General features: G+C 45.8%; 5 non-coding genes across 5 annotated transcripts; 2 read left to right on the top strand and 3 right to left on the bottom strand.

Moving 5' to 3' along the window:
* Positions 1–6,297: 6,297 nt before the first annotated feature.
* Positions 6,298–6,370, top strand: trnas-cga (transfer RNA serine (anticodon CGA)). The gene has a single exon. It is a non-coding gene; the product is annotated as a tRNA-Ser (tRNA).
* Positions 6,371–9,294: 2,924 nt separating this feature from the next.
* On the bottom strand, positions 9,295–9,368 carry trnai-aau (transfer RNA isoleucine (anticodon AAU)). Its single transcript has one exon. It is a non-coding gene; the product is annotated as a tRNA-Ile (tRNA).
* Positions 9,369–10,101: 733 nt separating this feature from the next.
* trnal-cag (transfer RNA leucine (anticodon CAG)) lies at positions 10,102–10,184 on the top strand. Its single transcript has one exon. It is a non-coding gene; the product is annotated as a tRNA-Leu (tRNA).
* Positions 10,185–10,846: 662 nt separating this feature from the next.
* On the bottom strand, positions 10,847–10,918 carry trnap-ugg (transfer RNA proline (anticodon UGG)). The gene has a single exon. It is a non-coding gene; the product is annotated as a tRNA-Pro (tRNA).
* Positions 10,919–21,910: 10,992 nt separating this feature from the next.
* Positions 21,911–21,983, bottom strand: trnar-ccu (transfer RNA arginine (anticodon CCU)). The gene has a single exon. It is a non-coding gene; the product is annotated as a tRNA-Arg (tRNA).
* Between the last annotated feature and the right edge of the window lie 582 nt (positions 21,984–22,565).

The following is a 22,565-nucleotide window of genomic DNA, read 5'->3' as shown; positions in this document are numbered from 1 at the left end:
TGCCGCGACACGCCCACCGGGGTATGCCGCAAAATAACGCACGCATTTTGAATGGCTGCATCTGTATAGCCGGCAGTGGCGGCTAAACAAGAGGAAAATACACAGCAGTATTTCACCTTCTTCATAAACATTTTTTGCTTATAAAACCCAGCGCATCTGCGACAGATCTGAATGCCGGAGTCTTGCTGTATTTCTAATCCCAGTGTGATACTCGAGGAACATAGTGGTGTCGCGGTGGCTCAATAAATCCTGAAATCATACAGTATGTATTCTAGGTACGAGGTTATGAAACAACATGACAGAAGCTGTGTGTCACCAGTGGGATTCGCCAGCCGGTGTCACTCTGGTATTTAAACTCGGACCTGTGATCGTCCTGGTTACTGTGCGGTTCCTGGGACTGAGAATGTGTCCCTCCCCCGCCCTGAATTAGACGCTGGTCCGTCTCAGGTCTGTGGAAGATCTCCACAGTCTGACTTGCTCAGGGTCAGATCTGGAAATGTTTTTCACAGGGCTGGTTAGCTCAGTGTGGTGCTAATAACGCCAAGGTCGCGGGTTTGATCCCCGTACAGGCCACTGTCTCTTCCTTGAAAAGACTTTTCTTAGTGTGAAGAAATCAGAATTACTTTCACTTCATAAACCTGAGTCTAGATCTTGCTCAAAAAGAAGTGCATTTCTCTTAATTGTCGGAAATTGTTTAAAAAGTCACAATTGTTTATTCTTCAGATAAACGTTTAAAGGTCTGACAGGAAACTGGCCATTTAGATATAAGGGGGTTTCAAATCTATTTTTTTAAATTGTGCTGGTTCATAACTGAGATAATCACAGCCAATCCGGGAGCTGCGAGGCACCAGCTCATCCGTAATCTAACTGTCGTTCAGGTGGGTCTCCAATGCAGTCGATTCAGTTTGTATCCAAAAACTCCAAAACTCCTTTCCACGAGTAAACGTAGTCGGCAGCATTCCCACGGAGAGACGCCAGTGGATTTCTAGTCAATCGCCTTAAACACTCAGCCACGACTACAAACATGACCCCAATTTCTCCCGGACTGACACAGGTTCGTTCCCGCATCATTTCCACTCCAACCCACTCTCTTCATGATTAAGTTGATATTTCTATATATTTATAAAGGTTTGGAGAAGCTGTGTGTTAGGAGTGGAAGTTGAACCCATGCCTCCAGAGGAGACTGTGACCTGAACACAGTGCCTTAGACCACTCGGCCATCCGGACTGCTGACATAGTTGCCAGCCAGTCCTATGAGCCACTGCGACACCGCTACGGTCCTCGCAGATGCGTTTGGCTCTTGTGAGCCATCTGATGGGTGAAGTCTAAAAAAGTCAATTAAAGTTTAATTTATCTAAACCCGCGGGAACTTCTGATTGCTGGAGAGACTCTACAGCTCTTGAAATGAAACAGTGGGGCTGTTTCGCTACCTTTTGTGTTTTCTTAGTGAATCCGCTGGTGATTATCGGTATAGAGAGATAGAAATCCCAAAACTGAGCACGAAGAGAGCGGGTTGGGCGTGGAACAGCTGCGCCTCCTGTTCATCTTCTCTCCGCATGAAGCGCGGCTCAGGAAATCTCATCTCAGCAGATCGGGAGTCGGAGGGCCAAGCGAGCCGCAGACGTGTCGATGGCTGACGAGGGCTCGCTGCTGAGGCAGGGAGGCCACTTCAGCCAGAAGGACTTGAGCGAGGTGGGATCTCAAAGACGGACTCGCAACAGAAACAAGGAGAAAAAGTATTGGTGAGATCAAAAGGCGGATTCAATATCCATGAGGGAGCATCGCTAGATTAGGGAACAGACGGTTGAAAACCCTGAGTGGCTCGTTTTCAGATTAGGTTCATATTTGGCCTCGTTAGCGCAGTAGGTAGCGCGTCAGTCTTATAATCTGAAGGTTGTGAGGTCGATCCTCATACGGACCAGGACTTTTTTTTGCTCATCTGACACAGGCGGTTCCTGTTCGCTTATACACTCGTGTTCTTGCCTACTTCGTGGAATGCGTGACCTTTCCAAGGGAGAAAAGCACAGCCGCATTGCTCGATCGGAGTCTCCAGTCTGTTTTCTCCTTCTGCGTTTAACACAGAAGCACGTCTGACAGCAACAGATCACACAGCTCATTTAAGACTAGCCACATGTGTGCAGTATGTGCAGCAGTTTTTTGTCGTGTTTTGTGTTTTCTTTGTCAATTTGCTGCTAATTATCGGTATTGTAATGTTTCATAGCCGTTCAGGGACGCCAAATATGTAATCATAGCCGGCCAAAATGTAAATGTAGTGGCTCTCTGAAGGCACCAGTTCTGTAGGGTTTGGGCATTTACTGAGACAATTATTAATTGTAGCAGTAAATCACAAAGTTGATTCTTTTGATGGCTTTAGAATCCAACCATGCGACATAACTCAAACAACGCACACACACAGGTACTAATACACGAGGATACATTTATTAATACATAGAATATGCATGTAAACCTAACAGATCTTATCGTGAGGGTTATCAGAATACAAAAGGTATATATTCAATCAGTTACGAAGAGTTACACATATCAAGAGGACATACGTTCAGTATATCATTCATTTAGACCGTTTCGTAAATGAACTTGGTTATAACTTCTACATTAGATACTCAAAACAAGTACATAACTCTTAGGAATTAAATTGATATCAACTGGTTGGGATAACAATTGAATTCTCGAGCTGTAATGCATTGAAGTTGAATACTCATCCAATCTCTGGGGATTCAGATCTCCTGCGGGCACAAAGAAACAGTTGCAGGCTGTTGCTGTCCAATCCGCGCTCTCTGGCTGTGTGCCAGGCTGTGCTGTGCAGCTTGCGACGGTGCGCTGCTGATGCTCACTGACCGGCTAGTTAGTGTTGGCTTTAACTAGCAAAGTTTGTGCACAGGAGAAAAGATGACTGTGGGTCCCAGCAAGTCAGGAAGAGGACCGGTTCGTTCCTGATGAAGGGCTAGTTCTGAATAGTGATTCAGTTGTCCACAGTTCTGACCTGTTCACGAGGCCTGCTGCTGGTGCTAACCTCGGGTGGATCCTCTGGTTATTCTCTGGCAACCTCCGCTCTAGACTCTTAGAACAAAGGAAAGTTCTGGCACTCGGACACACTGGCCGTTCCGTGGTTGTCCGGGCTGAGTCTCAGGATGGTCAGGAGGCGCGCTGCGAGAATGTCCTGCCCTTGGGAGCCTTCTGCTCCTGGGCCGTCCTGCCCTGGAATTCTCCTTTGAATTCCCTTTAGAACAGTCCACAGAAGTCCACTCCTGAATCTTACTGAATCTCTCAGGCTCTCATTGAATCTGAATCTCTCAGGCTCTCTGTGTTGCCTGTTTTTACCTGGAGGAACTTCAGCTCATTCATTGGCTGAAAGTTCCATGGGCATCAGAGTCCCACGTGGGTTACTCGGCCCTACCAGTCCCTGATTGGTTGACCACGGTGAGATATGAGTCACTTACTCCTGACACTTAGGAATGCAGTCCAGATGTCCATCTGGCACTCCCTAGACAGATAGGCGCCAATGGATGACCATTGATCATGATAGCCAGACTTAGCTAAGTGCATCCCCCTTTGGGAGCTGTCCTAGGACCTTAAATCACCCTGCACTAATGGTCTCTCTGTGGCTGCACCACAGAGATGAACAGAGAAATGGGGCCTCATTTGGGAAGCTCAGAAACACTTAATTCTGCCTTATTATTAAGCCTCGCCGCTACAATATAAAGTCAAATCAAAGGATCTCAGACTTTAATAAACGAGCACATGGGTCTAACACACTTTGCATGACAAGACCGTCAAAGAAGCAGACCTTAATTTAAGATCGAATATCAGAGTAGGTGTCCGAACTGTAGAGTTTTTATAATTTCCCTGAGAGGAAGGTCAAACAGATGACTGTAGCACAATAAAACAACATAATAACAGTAACACAACAAAACAAAACTGAAAACAGTATCACAACACTGTGACAATGACACTGTACTGAACCAGTAACAAAACACTGTAACACTGTACTGAACCAGTAACACAACACTGTGTCAATTACACTGCACTGAATACAGTAACACAACATTATGAGAATAACACTGTACTGAACCAGTAACACAACACTGTAACACAACACAAAAAGACACTGGTAATGTCTACGATTCGGATAAGAGAAGCTTTCATATCATCTCTGGGTGGAAATACCCCAATGTCACTGTTTAAGGTTTGGAAACAGCTGATTGGCTCTTTCCCTACATTATCACAGCCAATCAGAGAGCTCCAGGGCAAAAGCGTGTCTTTGATCCCAGTGAAGGCTGTCCTACAGGCGTGAGTCCAAATTTTTTGATTTTTTAAAAATTTCTGTATTTCTTGTAACACTCTCCCGTAACAAATGAAGATGAAACATCCGAGAGCAGATGAGAACGTCATTTGTTTTCTCTTGGGCCATGCAAAATTGAAAGCACTTTTCAGCATTTAAAACCTCAACAAAAAAGCTGAAATAGCCTCTTTTGCAGGTGTTAGTAGTGCTGAAGAGGGAGTAGTGTCGGTAGCACAGCCGGAGGTTCTGACATTTATCAAAGTAAGCTTTATACCATTTCCTACTGATTCAATTCTATGGCGTCCAAGAGACACTGGCATCCTTAGACAGGGGCGTGTGGTTTGGACTCTGCTTTCATTTTTCTTCTCCTTTCTTCCAGTTTTTATATTATTGTTGCAGTTTTTTTTTAACTACCAAGTATGTCGTGACGTGATGATTGTTCACATTTTTTCCGTGTTGTTCATGGTGCCATGTGATACTCTGTTTATTCTAAAAAATCAATCGAGAAAATGAATATAAAATTTCGTCTGGAATACTTTCACTTATGTGTCTTTATAAATAATAGCTAGAAATTCTTTTTTGATTATTGGAGTTCGTGAGGGCAGTGACGGTGCCCGGCAGGAGGGGAGGAAGCGACACACGGTGAAGAAGATGAAGGATCCAGGCTCAGACAGGGACTCGAGCTCTCGCTGTGCCCGTGAGGAGTCCTCACGAGGCTCCTGCAGTCGTGTTCACGGGAGACAGCGATGTCAGGACGCAGGACAGTGGAAGTGGAGGAAGAGCACACACAGGGGCTCGTCCGGGATTTGGACCCGGGACCTCTCGCACTCGAAGCAAGAATCACACCCCTAGACGAACGAGCCCACCTTTTTCCCCTCTCTCCTGCCAGTGAGCTCGAGTGCGATTCGTGGGACAGAGTGTGTCCCTCCCCGGCCCTGATTTAGACACTGGCCCGTCTCAGGTCTGTGGGAAATCTCCACAGTCGGAGTTGCTCAGAGTCAGGGCTGGAAACATGTCATAGGAGGCCGGTTAGGGGTTGTGCGTGTAGTCATGGCCTAGTGGTTAAGGTGAGGGATTAGAAATCCAATAAAATAACAATTAACGGAGTTGTTTATTCTTCAGATGAACTTTTAAACAAACGTTGTTTTTTTTAAACTGTAGTGAGGTGGTTAAAAAGTTACCTGTCTCCCCATCAATTCAAAGCGTGATCGATGCCTGGATCTTGCAACTTTTGCGCTCTATGTACTAGAGAGGACAGACTCCTGTCTCACTTGCAATGTTGTGTGGACTTTGCGTTGACCGCTGTAACATCTGTGTGACATCTCACTGCCACGTTTTCAATTTATACAACTGTAACTTAACCCTTCCATGGGAAACCTGTTAAAACAGGAGAACGTCTGCGATGTATTTTATTGATTATTTATTTATTGATTGATTATTTATTTATTTTCTAACACACAGGAGTCAATCTGAATTTAAACCCACGTCAGAATGTGTCCCTTTCAACCCATTATTATATAATCCAGTTAGTGCCGAGCACACAGCGGGTGAGAGTACAGTACAGCACAGCAGAGCTTCGCTTCAACAGGACTCACAGGAGGGAAGGGCTGTCCGGTATCGCCGGCTGTTTGCTCCATTACCAGATGACATGTTTCAAGCCCAAATCACACTTGTATATGAGAAACTATATATATACACAGTATACAGCATATTAATATTTATACACTTTACATGACTGCGAGGAATATGAAACGTAATAAAGAGCAAGCTTCTGAAATCGTTTATGAATTTTTGATTCAAGATTTTTTTTTTTGCCGTGTACAACAAGTGTAGTGGAATGCTTACTCGTTCAGCTGTAGCCAGTAACAGTTTGTTCCGGAATGGCTGGGATCCTAAATGACAGATTGGGATTTATTGTGACAGCGGATGGTGTGGATCTCACCGATTGATTTGAAATCATATCGTGTGAGTTCATACTGCAACTCAGCCATCGTCCAGCCTCGTTAGCGCAGTAGGTAGCGCGTCAGTCTCGAAATCTGAAGGTCGTGAGATCGATCCTCACACTGGACAGGGAGCGGTGCTGTTTTGGGCTCTTCACGGATGGGGCGTGGGACGTTCACTCCCACACGCGTGTTCTTCACTTCCACGCCGAATACGAGATGTTTAGTCCGCGATAAACACAGTTCGATCCCTCGCTATGATGCTCGGTGTCCACTCACACCTTTTTAAAATAATGATACATGAGAGCTGCAGATAAACTCTTAGAGGTGAAGGTGTCTCCACCACCGGATCTTGTAAACCAGCAGTCAGCCCGTCAGCTGCAGCACCTGGCTATAACCTCACGACACTCGCTCTGCTGTGCTCCCGAGGAGGGCTGGATATGTCTTCCTACAATGATAGAAAAAAAGACGGGACTTGAACCCGGGACCTCTCGCACCCAAAGCAAGAATCATACCCCTAGACCAACAAACCCTGCGACAAGCTGCCCCTCAAATTTCACACGTGTTCTTCGCGCCCAGAGACCGGAGACAGACCAGTGCAGTGAGACTCGCGCCGTTCGCTTGGACTAAACCAACGAGCCCACCCTTCCCCTCTCTCCTGCCAGTGAGCTCGCGGGGGGGTCATTCACTCGTGCCAGGTGGGTCCTGTTCGCTCATACACGCGTGTTCTTGCCTACCTCGCGGAATGCGTGACCTTTCCAAGGGAGAAAAGCACAGCCCAGTGCTCGATCGGAGTCTCCGGGCTGGTTTTGTCCTTGTGCGTTTAACACAGAAACACGTCTGACAGCAACAGCTCATTAAGACTGGCCACATGTGTGCAGCAGTTTTTTTCTCGTGTTTCTCTTTTCTTCATTAATTTGCTGCAATTATCGGTATAAAGTCAAATCGGTCAGGATCTCGGACTTTAATAAACGAGCACTTGGGTCTTACACTCTTTGCATAATAAGACCGTCAAAAGAAGCAGACCTTAATTTAAGATCGAAATATCAGAGTAGGTGTCCGAACTGTAGAGTCTTTATAATTTCCCCGAGAGGAAGGTCAAACAGATGACTGAAGCACAACAAAACAACACAATAAAAGTTTAGCCCAAGAATTTCAAAAAATACATTTCTCTGTCAGTAAGACCTAGACTCAAGCGGGCTGTGGTTTTTGTTGTAAACAGAGCACAGAGCACTTCTAAGACAGGCTTGTCACAGTGACGTGTAATTCTTCTTTAGAGACAGTGAGAAGGTCCTGAGCAGGTGGGCTAGGCTGTGAAAGCGCATGTCTAATGTAGACAGAGCCCAGTCATCATTGAGCGCGGTGTAGTAGTGCCGAGTGATCACTGTGTTGAAGTTAAAGTCTAAAGCGCTTGTGGAGCGGTAGATGTTGATGAAACGATTATCTTCATTTAACCTGTTTTCCTACTGTTTATCATCTTTAAATCCACTTAACATGGAATATTAAGGTGAAATTTTGTAACTATAAGGAATTGTTTGCAGCTGAAGATAATACGATATTTGCAATATTATCATACTGTGTATAGCCGGCAGTGGCGGCTAAACAAGAGGAAAATACACAGCAGTATTTCACCTTCTTCATAAACATTTTTTTGCTTATATAACCCAGCGCATCTGCGACAGATTTGAATGCCACTCTCTCGCCTTTTATAAAACAGACATCTCTGTTTCTCAATTCACAGACGCAGAATTACACATCGTGCGTTGTTAAAGAGGTCAGTCCTATACTTCTCAGAATTATAATATATTTATATTCCTAAATATCGTTCTCGTAACTCTAGGGGATTTTGTGAAAACGCTACAGGCCAAAATCGCTTTCGAGCTTCAAGCTAACTTCACCGCGGTCGCTCCCCGTCAGTATGGCGCACAGGAGGATCCCCGCTTTTCACGCGGGAGACCGGGGTACGTTTCTGCGACGGGGCTCTGGTTTCATTTTTAACAAGCTGACTTCACTTACAATTAAACGTTTGTTTAAACTCATATCAGAAGAATAACGAATTCCGTTGCATTTTCCAACAATAACGTGCAATTAAACAGTTGAAAACGCCATTTGCTTTCACTGCGATGTTATTGTGATTCCTGTCAGAAGCGCGTATGGACACGTGTAACTTCTCTCCAGTGTGATGACAGTTTCTGAAGCAGGGAGAGAGATCTTATATACATTTCCCTTCCAAAGGGGCAGTCGGTCAACTTTTAGAAGTTTTTCGAAAATCTGAGTTAGATTTTTTTTTAATCCGTAATTGTTATTACAATCTCCTGCAAAAAGAAGGATGAAGATGAACTAAACGCTGAAACCTAAAAGATCAGCCCTGAGAGGAAATGTCTCCTGACAGTGAACAGATCTCTCGCTCAGCGGTAGACACGCGCTCCTCGTTAGTGTAGTTGTGTCTTTAAAAGTGGCTCAACTGTCTGGTTTCATCAAGAGCGGAAACAACAGAAATAGACTACAAACTGAAATTAATTACTTCACAATTAATGAATTTATATTACTCACTAACAGTTTATAGGCGTCTTTACACATCCGAGACCCGGTGAAAACACCATTTCCTCTCACCTGGCCCATGCTCTGTCGGAAGGACTTCTTAACGCGTTTTAAAACTCAAAACCGAAGCTGAAATAATCGATTCCGAACGTGATAGTAGCCTCTGTGGGGGAGCAGTAGCGGTTCCACAGCTGAGAACAAGTTTCTGAAGATAATCGAAATGAAAGCCAAATCGCCAAATCCTGAAATATCAGCCCCGAGAGGAAACGTCTCCTGAGAGGAAACAGAGCTCCCGCTCCTCGTTAGTATAGGGGTGAGTATCCCCGCCTGTAACCCGGAAGAATCTTTTTAGAAGTTCATCCGAAGATGAAACAATTCCGTTAATTTCTGCGATTTCCACCAATAAAGAGAAGTGGAAGTAATTTTGATTTATTTATAGGTCGTCTTTTCATAATGATGTGTATTTCTGCGTCGGTAGACTAGAAATAGTGGGTGTGTGAAAATGAGACTCACTGGCCCGTACGGGGATCGAACCCGCGACCTTGGCGTTATTAGCACCACGCTCTAACCAACTGAGCTAACCGGCCTCGTGAGTCACATATCTACCGCTGAGTTTTCCTACCTTTTGTTTTCTTAGTGAATCAGCTGGTGATGATCGATATAGAGAGACAGAAATAGCAAATTAATCACGCAGAGAGATTTTGGGTTGGAAATGATGCGGGAACGAGCCTGTGTCAGTTCGGGAGAAGGTAGGTTTGTGCGTGTAGTCGTGGCCGAGTGGTTAAGTCGCTGGACTTGAAATCCATTTGTCTGCAAAACAGAGAGGCACCTCAGTAACAGCCTGGAGAGGAACAAGGCGCCACTCAGAACGCGAGTCATTTCTCATCACACAGCGCCAGTAGCACAGTGCTGATTCACTGAGCAAAGACCATGGCTAGGTGGCGCTTGTGGAGCCGTAGATGTTGGTGAAACGATTATCTTCATTTAATCTGCTTTCCAACTGTTTATCATCTTTAAATCCACTTAATATGGAATATTAAGATGAAATGTTGTAACTATAAGGAATTGTTTGCAGCTGAAAATAATACGATATTTGAAATATTATCATATTGTCTATAGCCGGCAGTGGCGGCTAAAAATGAGGAAAATACACAGCAGTATTTCACCTTCTTCAAAAACATTTTTTTGCTTATATAACCCAGCGCATCTGCGACAGATTTGAATGCCAGAGTCTCGCTGTATTTCTAATACCAGTGTGATACTCGAGAAACGTAGTGGGGTCGCGGTGCCTCATGGGACCAGGTGGCAACAATGTCAGAAGTCAGGATGGCCGAGCGGTCTAAGGCACTGCGTTCAGGTCGCAGTCTCCCCTCGAGGCGTGGGTTCGAATCCCACTCCTGACATGCACAGCTTTTCTTTATCGGTATAAAATATAGAAATATAATAAATATATCACAGAGACATTCTCATCTTTTACAGTGTACTACAGTACTACAATGTAGTGGAATGCTTACTCGTTCAGCTGTAGCCAGTAACAGTTTGTTCCGGAATGGCTGGGATCCTAAATGACAGATTGGGATTTATTGTGACAGCGGATGGTGTGGATCTCACCGATTGAGTTGAAATCATATCGTGTGAGTCCATACTGGAGCTCAGCCATTGCGCAGTAGGTAGCGTGTCAGTTGCATAATCTGAAGGTCGTGAGTTCGATCCTCACACTGGGCAGGGATCGGTGCTGTTTTGGGCTCTTCACAGATGGGGCGTGGGACGTTTACTCCCACACGCGGGTTCTTCACTTCCACGCCGAATACGAGATGTTTAGTCCGCGATAAACACAGTTCGATCCCTCGCTATGATGCTCGGTGTCCACTCACACCTTTTTAAAAGAATGATACATGAGAGCAGCAGATAAACTCCGAGTGGTGAAGGTGTCTCCACCACCGGATCTTGTAAACCAGCAGTCAGCCCGTCAGCTGCAGCACCTGGCTATAACCTCATGACACTCGCTCTGCTGTGCTCCCGAGGAGGGCTGGATATGTCTTCCTACAATAATAGAAAAAAAGACAGGCTCGTCCGGGATTTGAACGCAGGACCTCTCGCACCCAAAGCGAGAATCATACCCCTAGACCAACGAGCCCTACGACAAGCTATCCCTCAAATTTCACATGTGTTCTTCGCGCCCAGAGACCGGAGACAGACCAGTGCAGTGAGACTCGCGCCGTTCGCTTGGACTAAACCAACGAGCCCACCCTTCCCCTCTCTCCTGCCAGTGAGCTCGCGGGGTGGTCATTCACTCGTGCCAGGTGGGTCCTGTTCGCTCATACATGCGTGTTCTTGCCTACCTCGCGGAATGCGTGACCTTTCCAAGGGAGAAAAGCACAGCCCAGTGCTCGATTGGAGTCTCCGGGCTGTTTTTGTCCTTGTGCTATTAACACAGAAACACGTCTGACAGCAACAGCTCATTAAGACTGGCCACATGTATGCAGCAGTTTTTTTCTCGTGTTTCTCTTTTCTTCATTAATTTGCTGCAATTATCGGTATAAAGTCAAATCGGTCAGGATCTCGGACTTTAATAAACGAGCACTTGGGTCTAACACTCCTTGCATAATAAGACCGTCAAAAGAAGCAGACCTTAATTTAAGATCGAAATATCAGAGTAGGTGTCCGAACTGTAGAGTCTTTATAATTTCCCTGCGAGGACGGTCAAACAGATGACTGAAGCACAACAAAACAACACAATAAAAGTTTAGCCCAAGAATTTCAAAAAATACATTTCTCTGTCAGTAAGACCTAGACTCAAGCGGGCTGTGGTTTTTGTTGTAAACAGAGCACAGAGCACTTCTAAGACAGGCTTGTCACAGTGACGTGTAATTCTTCTTAGAGACAGTGAGAAGGTCCTGAGCAGGTGGGCTAGGCTGTGAAAGAGCATGTCTAATGTAGACAGAGCCCAGTCATCTCTGAGCGCAGTGTAGGAGTGCCGAGGGATCACTATGTTGAAGTTAAAGTCTAGAGCACTCGTGGAGCGGTAGATGTTGGTGAAACGATTATCTTCATTTAATCTCTTTTCCTACTGTTTATCATCTTTAAATCCACTTAATATGGAATATTAAGGTGAAATTTTGTAACTATAATTAATTGTTTGCAGCTGAAATTAATACGATATTTGCAATATTATCATACTGTGTATAGCCGGCAGTGGCGACTAAACAAGAGGAAAATACACAGCAGTATTTCACCTTCTTCATAAACATTTTTTTGCTTATAAAACCCAGCGCATCTGCGACAGATCTGAATGCCAGAGTCTCGCTGTATTTCTAATCCCAGTGTGATACTCGAGGACCGTAGTGGGGTCCTGGTGGCTGATGGGATCGGCTGGCGGAGCAGTTAGTAGTTAGGATGGTCGTGCGGTCTAAGGTGTTGTGTTCAGGTCGTAGTTTTCCCTGGAAGCGTGGGTTTGAATCCCACTGCTGACACACAGCTTTTCTTTATCGATTATAGAAATAGCTAATTAATCGGGGAATGAGCAGGTTCGAGTGGAAATGATGCGGGAATGAGTTCTGGAGAAGGTGAGGCTGTGTGTGTAGTCGTGGCTGAGTGGTTAAGGCCATGGAGTAAAAATCTATCGGGGTCACACTGTGCAGTTCAACACCTGCTAACTACATGATGCTTTATGGTAAATTCAAATAATGTCCCTGTTAACATTTAAATTCCTATCTGACTGGGTTGCATGTCTGTCGTATCATTTTATCTGACAGGGAGTCTCTCTGTGTCACAGTTCTCGTCATTCGTGATCCTGCGCTTGAACTCGACCGGTTGCTGATAACGTCGGCTGACAGGTCTACTTCAGGGGAGAGTTGTGGGTACAGAGAGGTGCCTCAGTATCGTCTTTGAGAGGAATAAGGCGTCACTCAGAACGCGCGTCATTTCTCATCTCACAGCGCCGGTAGCGCAGCGCTGATTCACTCTCCAAAGACCATCGCTAGGTGGCGCTCGTAGAGTGTTAGATAGTGATACTGACTCGTGAACAGCACCCCCTATCCCCATGTACTGTCTGTCTATTAGTGCCGACAAAATCATATAAAAATAAAGAAAAATTTCACAACCCAAAGCAATGCTGTGAAAGGTGAGGGGGCCTCCTAGTGTGTAAAACACTTGGTTAGAGCATTGTGGGTGTTGTGCTTAAAAACCTATTGAGTCATGAATAAGACCCCACTATTCCAGTAAATTACCTGTAGTGCTAACTTAAAAAACTTAAAAAAGAATAAAGTTTCACAAACCAAAGCAAGGATGTGAAAGGTCAGGGGGCCTGCCTAGTGTGTAAAACTCTTGGTTAGAGCATTGTGGGTGCTGTAGTTTAAATGCTATTGCCTTGTGAACAGCACCCCCCTATCCCAGTGCACAGTGCTACATTCCTTAAAACCACCACCAGAGATTCACAACGCAAAGCTGTGTCAGTCTTCTGTGTAAAAAAATCAGTTTGAACATCATGGGTGCTGTTTTTAAAAAGCTGTTGAGTAAAGAATGGGAATTTTCCTGCTGTCAGCAGTATTGTGAATATAGTTGACCCCTACTTGAATGAAAACAGGACATACAGAAAGGGTTTCAGTAATCAAACAAAGCTTTATTCCCGTGTTTACAGTCTGGGTAACTGGAGACTGTGCTGTTCTGTTTCCTATGGTCAGATACAGGTTTTTCGCAGTAAACTCCAGTGAGCAGTATTTCTCGCATTGTGAACGTCTGTATGTACACAGCTGTCCCCCAGTGTTCCAGATGGTGCGTAATTGCGCATCAATCAAAACGCTGAGTGTCAGAAAAAAATAATGAGCTCACTGATGCGTTTATGTAGAGGTTGTGATACTTTTCACAGGTCGTGAAAGTTGTGTTTAGTGTACCATTTCATCTGGTAGGGGATCCCTCTGTGTCACTCGTGACACACAGCTTTCCTCATGTTGCCGTGTCAGAGCACATCTGATCGACTGGTCTTCTCTCTTGCGGGGTGACGGGACTCTTCCTCAGAGAGACGCTCCCACCTGCGACTGTTCTTCATCAAGAGCAGAAACAACAGAAACAGACTACAAACTGCAATTAACTACTTTCTGTTTTCCCAAACCGACTACTGTAACCCTCCACTCGCTGGGGTATCTAAATCCACAGTGAACAAACTCCAGTATGTCCAAAACTCAGCAGCCAGAATCCTGACCAGGTCTAATGCAAGTGATCACATTACTCCTGTCCTGGAGTCCTTGCACTGGTTTCCTGTCCAATTCCATGTGGACTTTAAGATCCTCATGCTCACCTGTAAGACTCTGCATGGCTTGGCACAAATTGCAGTTTGTAGTCCGTAAACGGTACCAAAGCATTCGGTCCAAGTCTAACAGACTATGGAACAGCTTCTACTTCCAGACAATAAGACTGCTAAATAGCCAACCTGTAGCTCCTTAGCAAATCACCTGTAATGGCTACATGGACACACAATTCTCACTATATTCAGCATAAGTGCACTACATGTATATACTGCATACACCATGGACACATAACAGCTCTACTCACATTGAGTTTTATTCAATTTCAAAAATGTGTAGCGGCGAGGCTTAATAATAAGGCAGAATTAAGTGTTTCTGAACTTCCCAAATGAGGCCCCATTTCTCTGTTCATCTCTGTGGTGCAGCCACAGAGAGACCATTAGTGCAGGGTGATTTAAGGTTTCCTAGGACAGCTCCCAAAGGGGGATGCACTTAGCTAAGTCTGGCTATCATGATCAATGATCATCCACTGGCGCCTATCAGTCTAGGGAGTGCCGGATGGACATCTGGACTGCATTACTAAGTGTCAGGACTAAGTGACTCATATCTCACCTTGATCAACCAATCAGGGACTGGTAGGGCTGAGTAACCCACGTGGGACTCTGATGCCCATGGAACTTTCAGCCAATCAACGAGCTGAAGTTCCTCCAGGTAAAAACAGGCAACACAGAGAGCCTGAGAGATTCAGATTCAACGAGATTCAGATTCGGGAGATTCAGTAAGATTCAGGAGTGGACTTCTGTGGACTGTTCTAAAGGGAATTCAAAGGAGAATTCCAGGGCAGGACGGCCCAGGAGCAGAAGGCTCCCAAGGGCAGGACATTCTCACAGCGCGCCTCCTGACCATCCTGAGACTCAGCCCGGACAACCACGGAACGGCCAGTGTGTCCGAGTGCCAGAACTTTCCTTTGTTCTAAGAGTCTAGAGTGGAGGTTGCCAGAGAGTAACCAGCAGCAGGCCTCGTGGACAGGTCAGAACTGTGGACAGCTGAATCACTATTCAGAACTAGCTCTTCATCAGGAACGAACCGGTCCTCTTCCTGACTTGCTGGGATCCACAGTCATCTTTTCTCCTGTGCACAAACTTTGCTAGTTAAAGCCAACACTAACTAGCCGGTCAGTGAGCATCAGCAGCGCACCATCGCAAGCCGCACAGCACAGCCTGGCACGGAGCCAGAGAGCGCGGATTGGACAGCAACAAGCCTGCAGCTGATTGTTTGTGCCTGCAGGAGATCTGAATCCCCAGAAATTGGATGAGTATTCAACTTCAATGCATTACAGCTCGAGAATTCAATTGTTATCCCAACCAGTTGATATCAATTTAATTCCTAAGAGTTATGTACTTGTTTTGAGTATCTAATGTAGAAGTTATAACCAAGTTCATTTACGAAACGGTCTTAATGAATGATATACTGAACGTATGTCCTCTTGATATGTGTAACACTTCGTAACTGATTGAATATATATATCTTTTGTATTCTGATAACCCTCTCGATAAGATCTGTTAGGTTTATATGCATATTCTATGTATTAATAAATGTATCCTCGTGTATTAGTACCTGTGTGTGTGCGTTGTTTGAGTTATGTCGCATGGTTGGATTCTAAAGCCATCAAAAGAATCAACTTTGTGATTTACTGCTACAATTAATAATTGTCTCAGTAAATGCCCAAACCCTACAGAACTGGTGCCTTCAGAGAGCCACTATGGTTACATATTTGGCGTCCCTGAACGGCTATGAAACACTACATTTTTGGCGTCCCTGGGTGGACGTGGCAAGACTGAAATGAATCAACCAAGCGGAATAATTCATATAAAACGCCGCGGGTTTCATACACGACAATACAGTGTGCTGAAAGCCGAAAGGAAAAAAGTTCCCCTTGCTCTTTAAGCAGTGCTTGATTGTTTTGTGATCTTTTGCAATCTACAGGGTTGATTGCATACTTGATCTTGTGGTTTTCTGTGGTAAAACTGTGATTTCGTGCTTAAAAGTAATACTCTTTAAGTTTAACGATGGTTGCTAAAAGGTCTGAATTCGAGTCGCTATTAAGCACTCTCTCTAGCAGCGACAAGTCTGACCACGATCTCTTCCATATCTCCGTCAGCGGAGAAGCTAGAAGAATAAATCTCCATTCTCTGAGAGAGCTAGCGAAGGACGTAGAGAGATTTGACCCCGCAGTGTCAGAGAATAATATCAAGAGTTATATTCAAGACCTCAGGTATAACCTGCAGTTCCTGCCAAACGCCACAGAACAGGAGAAAGTGCTTCTGGTCAGGAAAACTACCAGCAGAGCTGTACATGAGTGGATGGCTAGGCAGATGAAAGAAGTCTGTAATGACTTTGAACAGCTTTGTCATGCACTTATCGAGGAATACAGTGCGTTTATTGATCCGACTGCCGCGATAGCCGCCGCCCTTAACATTAAGCACGAGAGAGCAGAGTCCCCTCGCGAATATTACGAGAGACTTAGACGAACTTATTTTGCAGGGCGAAATGATGAGGGTTGCGAAGAGAACATACATTTCAAGGGTTTATTCATTGCGAATCTCCACCCATCAGTCAGAAAGATGATCTTAATGCATACAGATGCACAGACCATGAAAATGACTGATATTAAAAGATTCGTGCAGAAAGCCTGGGAGTATGATGTCCAAAGTCGCTCTGAGCAAAAAGCTGCTAAAGCGACTGTGTTCGCCGTCAGAGCCAGCAGGGTTAATTCCCTCCTGCTCGAAGGAGCACAGGCTCCTGAGCTGGCTAAGCCCCGTTCCAAAGCAGGCACACAGGACCGCACCCAGCGTCCTAAGTGCCATGAGAACACCGGGGGAGGGAAAGGACTAGATAAAGCTGAACAAAAGGATTCAGTAGCCGCCCGCCTGGCCAGGCTTGAACAAGCTTTATTAGGACAGGAACAACCGCTCCCCAAGGCTGCCGGAAGCGTGAATGAGCTGATACTCTCCACTGGAGGAGGCGGAGACCCGCCCCCTCCCACTCCCTCAGTCTATCTGATTGAGCGGAAGGGTTCCTGCCTGGATGAGGTCGGCCACTCCCAAGCGAGTGCTGACTCCACCCCTGAAGTCACAGAGCAGGCAGTAAAACACAGAGGAAAAGCAGGAAGCTTTTACCTCAAGGCTGCCATGGGAGATGTCTTACCCAGTGAGACACTGATTGACACTGAGGTTGAAAGGTGTTTGATGTCACACGGCAAGCTCAAACGGGTTGAAAAAGAAAAGGGCATGCGACTCAGAGTGGAACCTTTGGTGGATCACCAGAAAGGCAAAGTGTGGAAACAGGTCAAGGCTCCTAAGCCTTCTGTACAGAAGGAAAGGGGGGCCAAGAGGCAGACTGTGCTCACACAGTGCCCACCGAACACAGAAGCCTATGTGGAGATTCCTTCTGTTCCCTCTGGACAAGAAATAAAAATATTATCTTGTTTCCCAGATATACAGGGAAGTCGTGCCCTGGCCAAGGTCACAACAGCCTCCATGCCACAGGAGCGGTGCTCCAAGCAGCCGCCTGATCCACCAGGTAAAGCACACCCCTTTTACATCCCTAAAGAGGAGCAGATCTCCCCACCTGGCGATGAAAAGGAGCTTTCCCTGTGCACCCTGGCACCCAAGAGGGGTCAGGACCACCACCCTGCAGTGGTGGAAGGGATCCAGATGGCAGGAGAGCAGGTTGGTGATGTAGCCCTCACCCTTAGCCCTGAGAGGTCCTCTATTAGTGAGGATCTGCTTGAGCAGCTGTCATGGGGCCACCACCAGGTGCCCCTGGTGCAACATTCACAGGTTAGACAGGAGGTCCAGCTGGACGCTGAGACTACTGCGCTGTGGACACACCTGATCCCAGATGCCGATTCCCTCTGCTGTGACCCAGGGAACCTGCAGTCAGGTAACATTATTTCTCACAACTACCAGGTAGTGAGTGAGACTGACCTGATTGTTCCTGCCTCAACGGCAGGGTTTCCAACACACCCAGTCCCCCACAAGGGACAGGGAATGAAAGCCGAGCTGGTTTTCTTACAGCCACCAGCTCAGTCTGTCAGTCTGAGTCTGACCAACAGTGGTTCACCCAGACTGGAGCTGGATGGTCAAGCCACCCGCCTGTCAGTGCAGGACATCGCAAAGAGGGGTGTCAGAATCCCCGCCTGCACTGACATGGGCCTGGTGGGTGATAGCGAGTTCGAAGACAGTGAACTAGCTATCCCAGTGCTGGGGCAGCTCCCTGAACCCCTAGCGAGGGAAGGGGGGAGCGAGCAGGTGTCCTACACCCACGCCCAGCGAACGATTGTAAACATGCCGATAGAGGGATTCCTCAATCAGGAAGTGTGCAGGGTGGACCTGAACAGTGAGAATGGGGTAACAATCCCAGATCACTCAGGTGCTCCAGATGACCACTCAGCCGAGGGTCAGGCATGCTCCACCGCTGCACCGCCCCCTGCAGGGTTCCTAGAGCACAGGCATGAACAAATTGAAAAAGCAGATGCCCTGGAAATGGAGGAGCAGCATCAGCAGCTGTGTCAGATCTCCCCAGATTTCCAGGATGTTGGTGCCCAAGATGCCACATGGCATACTGAGAAAGACACCATGTACACGCTGCGCCAGCTTAGAAAGGCAACAGTCACTCAGAAGGAGATGACTGGGATCAGCCACCCGAAAAGACTTTTGGGAAGACTGATTCCTGCCACCACTGTTGCACGTTTGCTTTTTCTGGTAGGTTTGTGTGCTACTGGCACTCTCACCCTGACTGCCCCAAGAAGGCAGGTGTCAGAGATGCCAGAGGGTAGTGACAGACTGTATCGACAGCAGCAAAAGTTGGAAAGCTTAGGGAAAACCCTACAGGCAACTTCCTATGCAACAGGGTTAAACCTTATTCCCCAACCAGTGGACATGATTGTTGGTGTTATACAGTGGGTTTATGCTTGTGTGCAACAGGCCAGAATGTTGACACAAGACCTGTTAAGGGAGTTTAGTGCCACTGTAGCCAGTCTAACCACGGCACAAATCCCAACCCACTTGATTCCACTCTTCTCAGTAGAGGAGTGTGTGACATTAACCCCATTGCTCATAGCTCACCCAGAAGGCAATCCAAGATTGAATTTGGTTCCAAATCTTGAGATGGGTATGGCTACCAAAGCTATCCATTGGCTGTGTCTAAACGATTCACCAATGAAGGGTGTAAAGCTACTAATGGGCAGAGGGAGGTTAATGAACCCCATGAAGAGCAGGTGGGACGTAAATGGCTGGTCAACACACCACATTTAACTGTCACCATGACTTGTGACAGGCATGATACAGCTACCGCAATGCAGCTACCTAATCAAAACAGTTTTCCTGCAAGTTCCCGAGGAGGCCACAGTGTTCTTGAACTTAATACTGTACGGTCTGGAACCAGACAATATAAGACCAAACTTGAGGTCTTGGATGCCTTCAGGTGCCACACTATTGAATTGGATAGAAATCCAAGAAACAGTAAGCCCTGAAGAGGTACAGGTAGTTTAGTTTGCTTTAATGGAACAAACCTCCAAACCACCCTAGCAGATACCCAACACAGGTGTTGTGGTTTATCGGGGGGCTGGGAACAGGAACTGTTGTTATTGTAACACTACTGCCAGGTAGCTGGATCATGACTGACAGTGTACTCTGAATGATGTACTCTCACATCAAGATGTACTCCGGGTAGCATGAATGAGTCAAAGGTAGCATGTCAAAAGAAAGGAAGTGACTTCTCCCCAAATATCTACTACAGAGGTATCAGAAATTGACAGTGAGCTTCCTGATGTGTAATTCCTAGACTTAGATAATGTCTCCTACCGTGTTTATACATACTCCAGATGTTATTCATCCTGTTTGTATCCAATGCTGGTTCCGGTATGAATTCTCGAGGAGTAATGTAGACATTTAAGATTAATGTTCTAATGGCAAGGGACATCACTTAACTCTGTTTTGTTTTGAAGGCAACAACGCCTCAGGACCTCGTGACCTTCAAAAAGGGGGGATATGTAGCGGCGAGGCTTAATAATAAGGCAGAATTAAGTGTTTCTGAGCTTCCCAAATGAGGCCCCATTTCTCTGTTCATCTCTGTGGTGCAGCCACAGAGAGACCATTAGTGCAGGGTGATTTAAGGTTTCCTAGGACAGCTCCCAAAGGCGGATGCACTTAGCTAAGTCTGGCTATCATGATCAATGGTCATCCACTGGCGCCTATCAGTCTAGGGAGTGCCGGATGGACATCTGGACTGCATTACTAAGTGTCAGGACTAAGTGACTCATATCTCACCTTGATCAACCAATCAGGGACTGGTAGGGCTGAGTAACCCACGTGGGACTCTGATGCCCATGGAACTTTCAGCCAATCAACGAGCTGAAGTTCCTCCAGGTAAAAACAGGCAACACAGAGAGCCTGAGAGATTCAGATTCAACGAGATTCAGATTCGGGAGATTCAGTAAGATTCAGGAGTGGACTTCTGTGGACTGTTCTAAAGGGAATTCAAAGGAGAATTCCAGGGCAGGATGGCCCAGGAGCAGAAGGCTCCCAAGGGCAGGACATTCTCGCAGCGCGCCTCCTGACCATCCTGAGACTCAGCCCGGACAACCACGGAACGGCCAGTGTGTCCGAGTGCCAGAACTTTCCTTTGTTCTAAGAGTCTAGAGTGGAGGTTGCCAGAGAGTAACCAGCAGCAGGCCTCGTGGACAGGTCAGAACTGTGGACAGCTGAATCACTATTCAGAACTAGCTCTTCATCAGGAACGAACCGGTCCTCTTCCTGACTTGCTGGGATCCACAGTCATCTTTTCTCCTGTGCACAAACTTTGCTAGTTAAAGCCAACACTAACTAGCCGGTCAGTGAGCATCAGCAGCGCACCATCGCAAGCCGCACAGCACAGCCTGGCACGGAGCCAGAGAGCGCGGATTGGACAGCAACAAGCCTGCAGCTGATTGTTTGTGCCTGCAGGAGATCTGAATCCCCAGAAATTGGATGAGTATTCAACTTCAATGCATTACAGCTCGAGAATTCAATTGTTATCCCAACCAGTTGATATCAATTTAATTCCTAAGAGTTATGTACTTGTTTTGAGTATCTAATGTAGAAGTTATAACCAAGTTCATTTACGAAACGGTCTTAATGAATGATATACTGAACGTATGTCCTCTTGATATGTGTAACACTTCGTAACTGATTGAATATATATATCTTTTGTATTCTGATAACCCTCTCGATAAGATCTGTTAGGTTTATATGCATATTCTATGTATTAATAAATGTATCCTCGTGTATTAGTACCTGTGTGTGTGCGTTGTTTGAGTTATGTCGCATGGTTGGATTCTAAAGCCATCAAAAGAATCAACTTTGTGATTTACTGCTACAATTAATAATTGTCTCAGTAAATGCCCAAACCCTACAGAACTGGTGCATTCAGAGAGCCACTATGGTTACATATTTGGCGTCCCTGAACGGCTATGAAACACTACAAATGTAACCTCAATTTTGTGATTTTTGTGTTTTTGTGAATTTTTGTGATTCTTGTAATTTTTGTGAGCTCACAGAAAAAGACATTTCATTGCCAGCAACTACTGCTGCACACCGTATTGTTGTGCATTTGATAAATAAACTTTGAGTGGATTTGATTTGACCTCATATGAAGTGGATTAAAAACTCAAGTTCATAACAAGAGTCTACCAGGAGTGGGGATTGAACCCATGTAGACATTTATTGTTGTGGTCATTCTATAAAGTGCTTAGAGAAGCCACTTTTAAAGGCACTACATATAAAAAAAAATCATGAACATACACAGTCAAGTTGTTCACTCATCACAGAACTCTTAAGAGGAGACACCCCAGATGGGACTCGAACCCACAATCCCTGGCTTAGGAGGCCAGTGCCTTATCCATTAGGCCACTGGGGCTCACAATTCACAAGGGATTCATTCAGGTCAGATGACAATTAATGTGTTTCTGCTTCATCAATAATTCTTGTGAAATTACAGATTTTATTCAGTAATAAATTTACTGTGACCCGAGATGGACCGGTGTCCAGTTCCGGTGTTGAAGGTGTCACCTTGTTGTTGCTTCATTGCCCATTCCTGTGGAAGTACAGATTTTAATGAGATGTTTTGTGAGATGTAACTGTGTGTGATTTTTGAAATGCAATTAATGATCGACAGTGACTGATGATCCGTTCCCGACACCCGAAGAAGGCTCCGCAGCCCAAACGTTGTGTCTTCTCTTCTCTTTTCAGCAGGAATAAATGTTTACTTGTTCCCGTGATGTGTGATTATTGTTCCTGAAAACATCATTAACTGTGAAAGTTCCCCCTGAGAGTTTTGATCACTACGTGTGAAAGAAAAGAAGAGCTCTTTCAGGTCCGAGTCTGGATCGGAACCCCAGGCGAACTGAACCGACTGCTTCGGATCGGGACAGAGACGGAGGCGGCGGGTCGTAAGAACCAAGGGCGGGACTTCTGTGGTGAACAGGAGAAAACCAAACCC

Source organism: Atractosteus spatula, chromosome 5, assembly GCF_055471065.1.
Source record: "Atractosteus spatula isolate fAtrSpa1 chromosome 5, fAtrSpa1.hap1, whole genome shotgun sequence".
In the NCBI taxonomy this organism is placed as follows: domain Eukaryota; kingdom Metazoa; phylum Chordata; class Actinopteri; order Semionotiformes; family Lepisosteidae; genus Atractosteus; species Atractosteus spatula.
The sequence above is the reverse complement of the archived record's forward strand: the minus strand, read 5'-3'. Positions and strand labels throughout refer to the sequence as shown.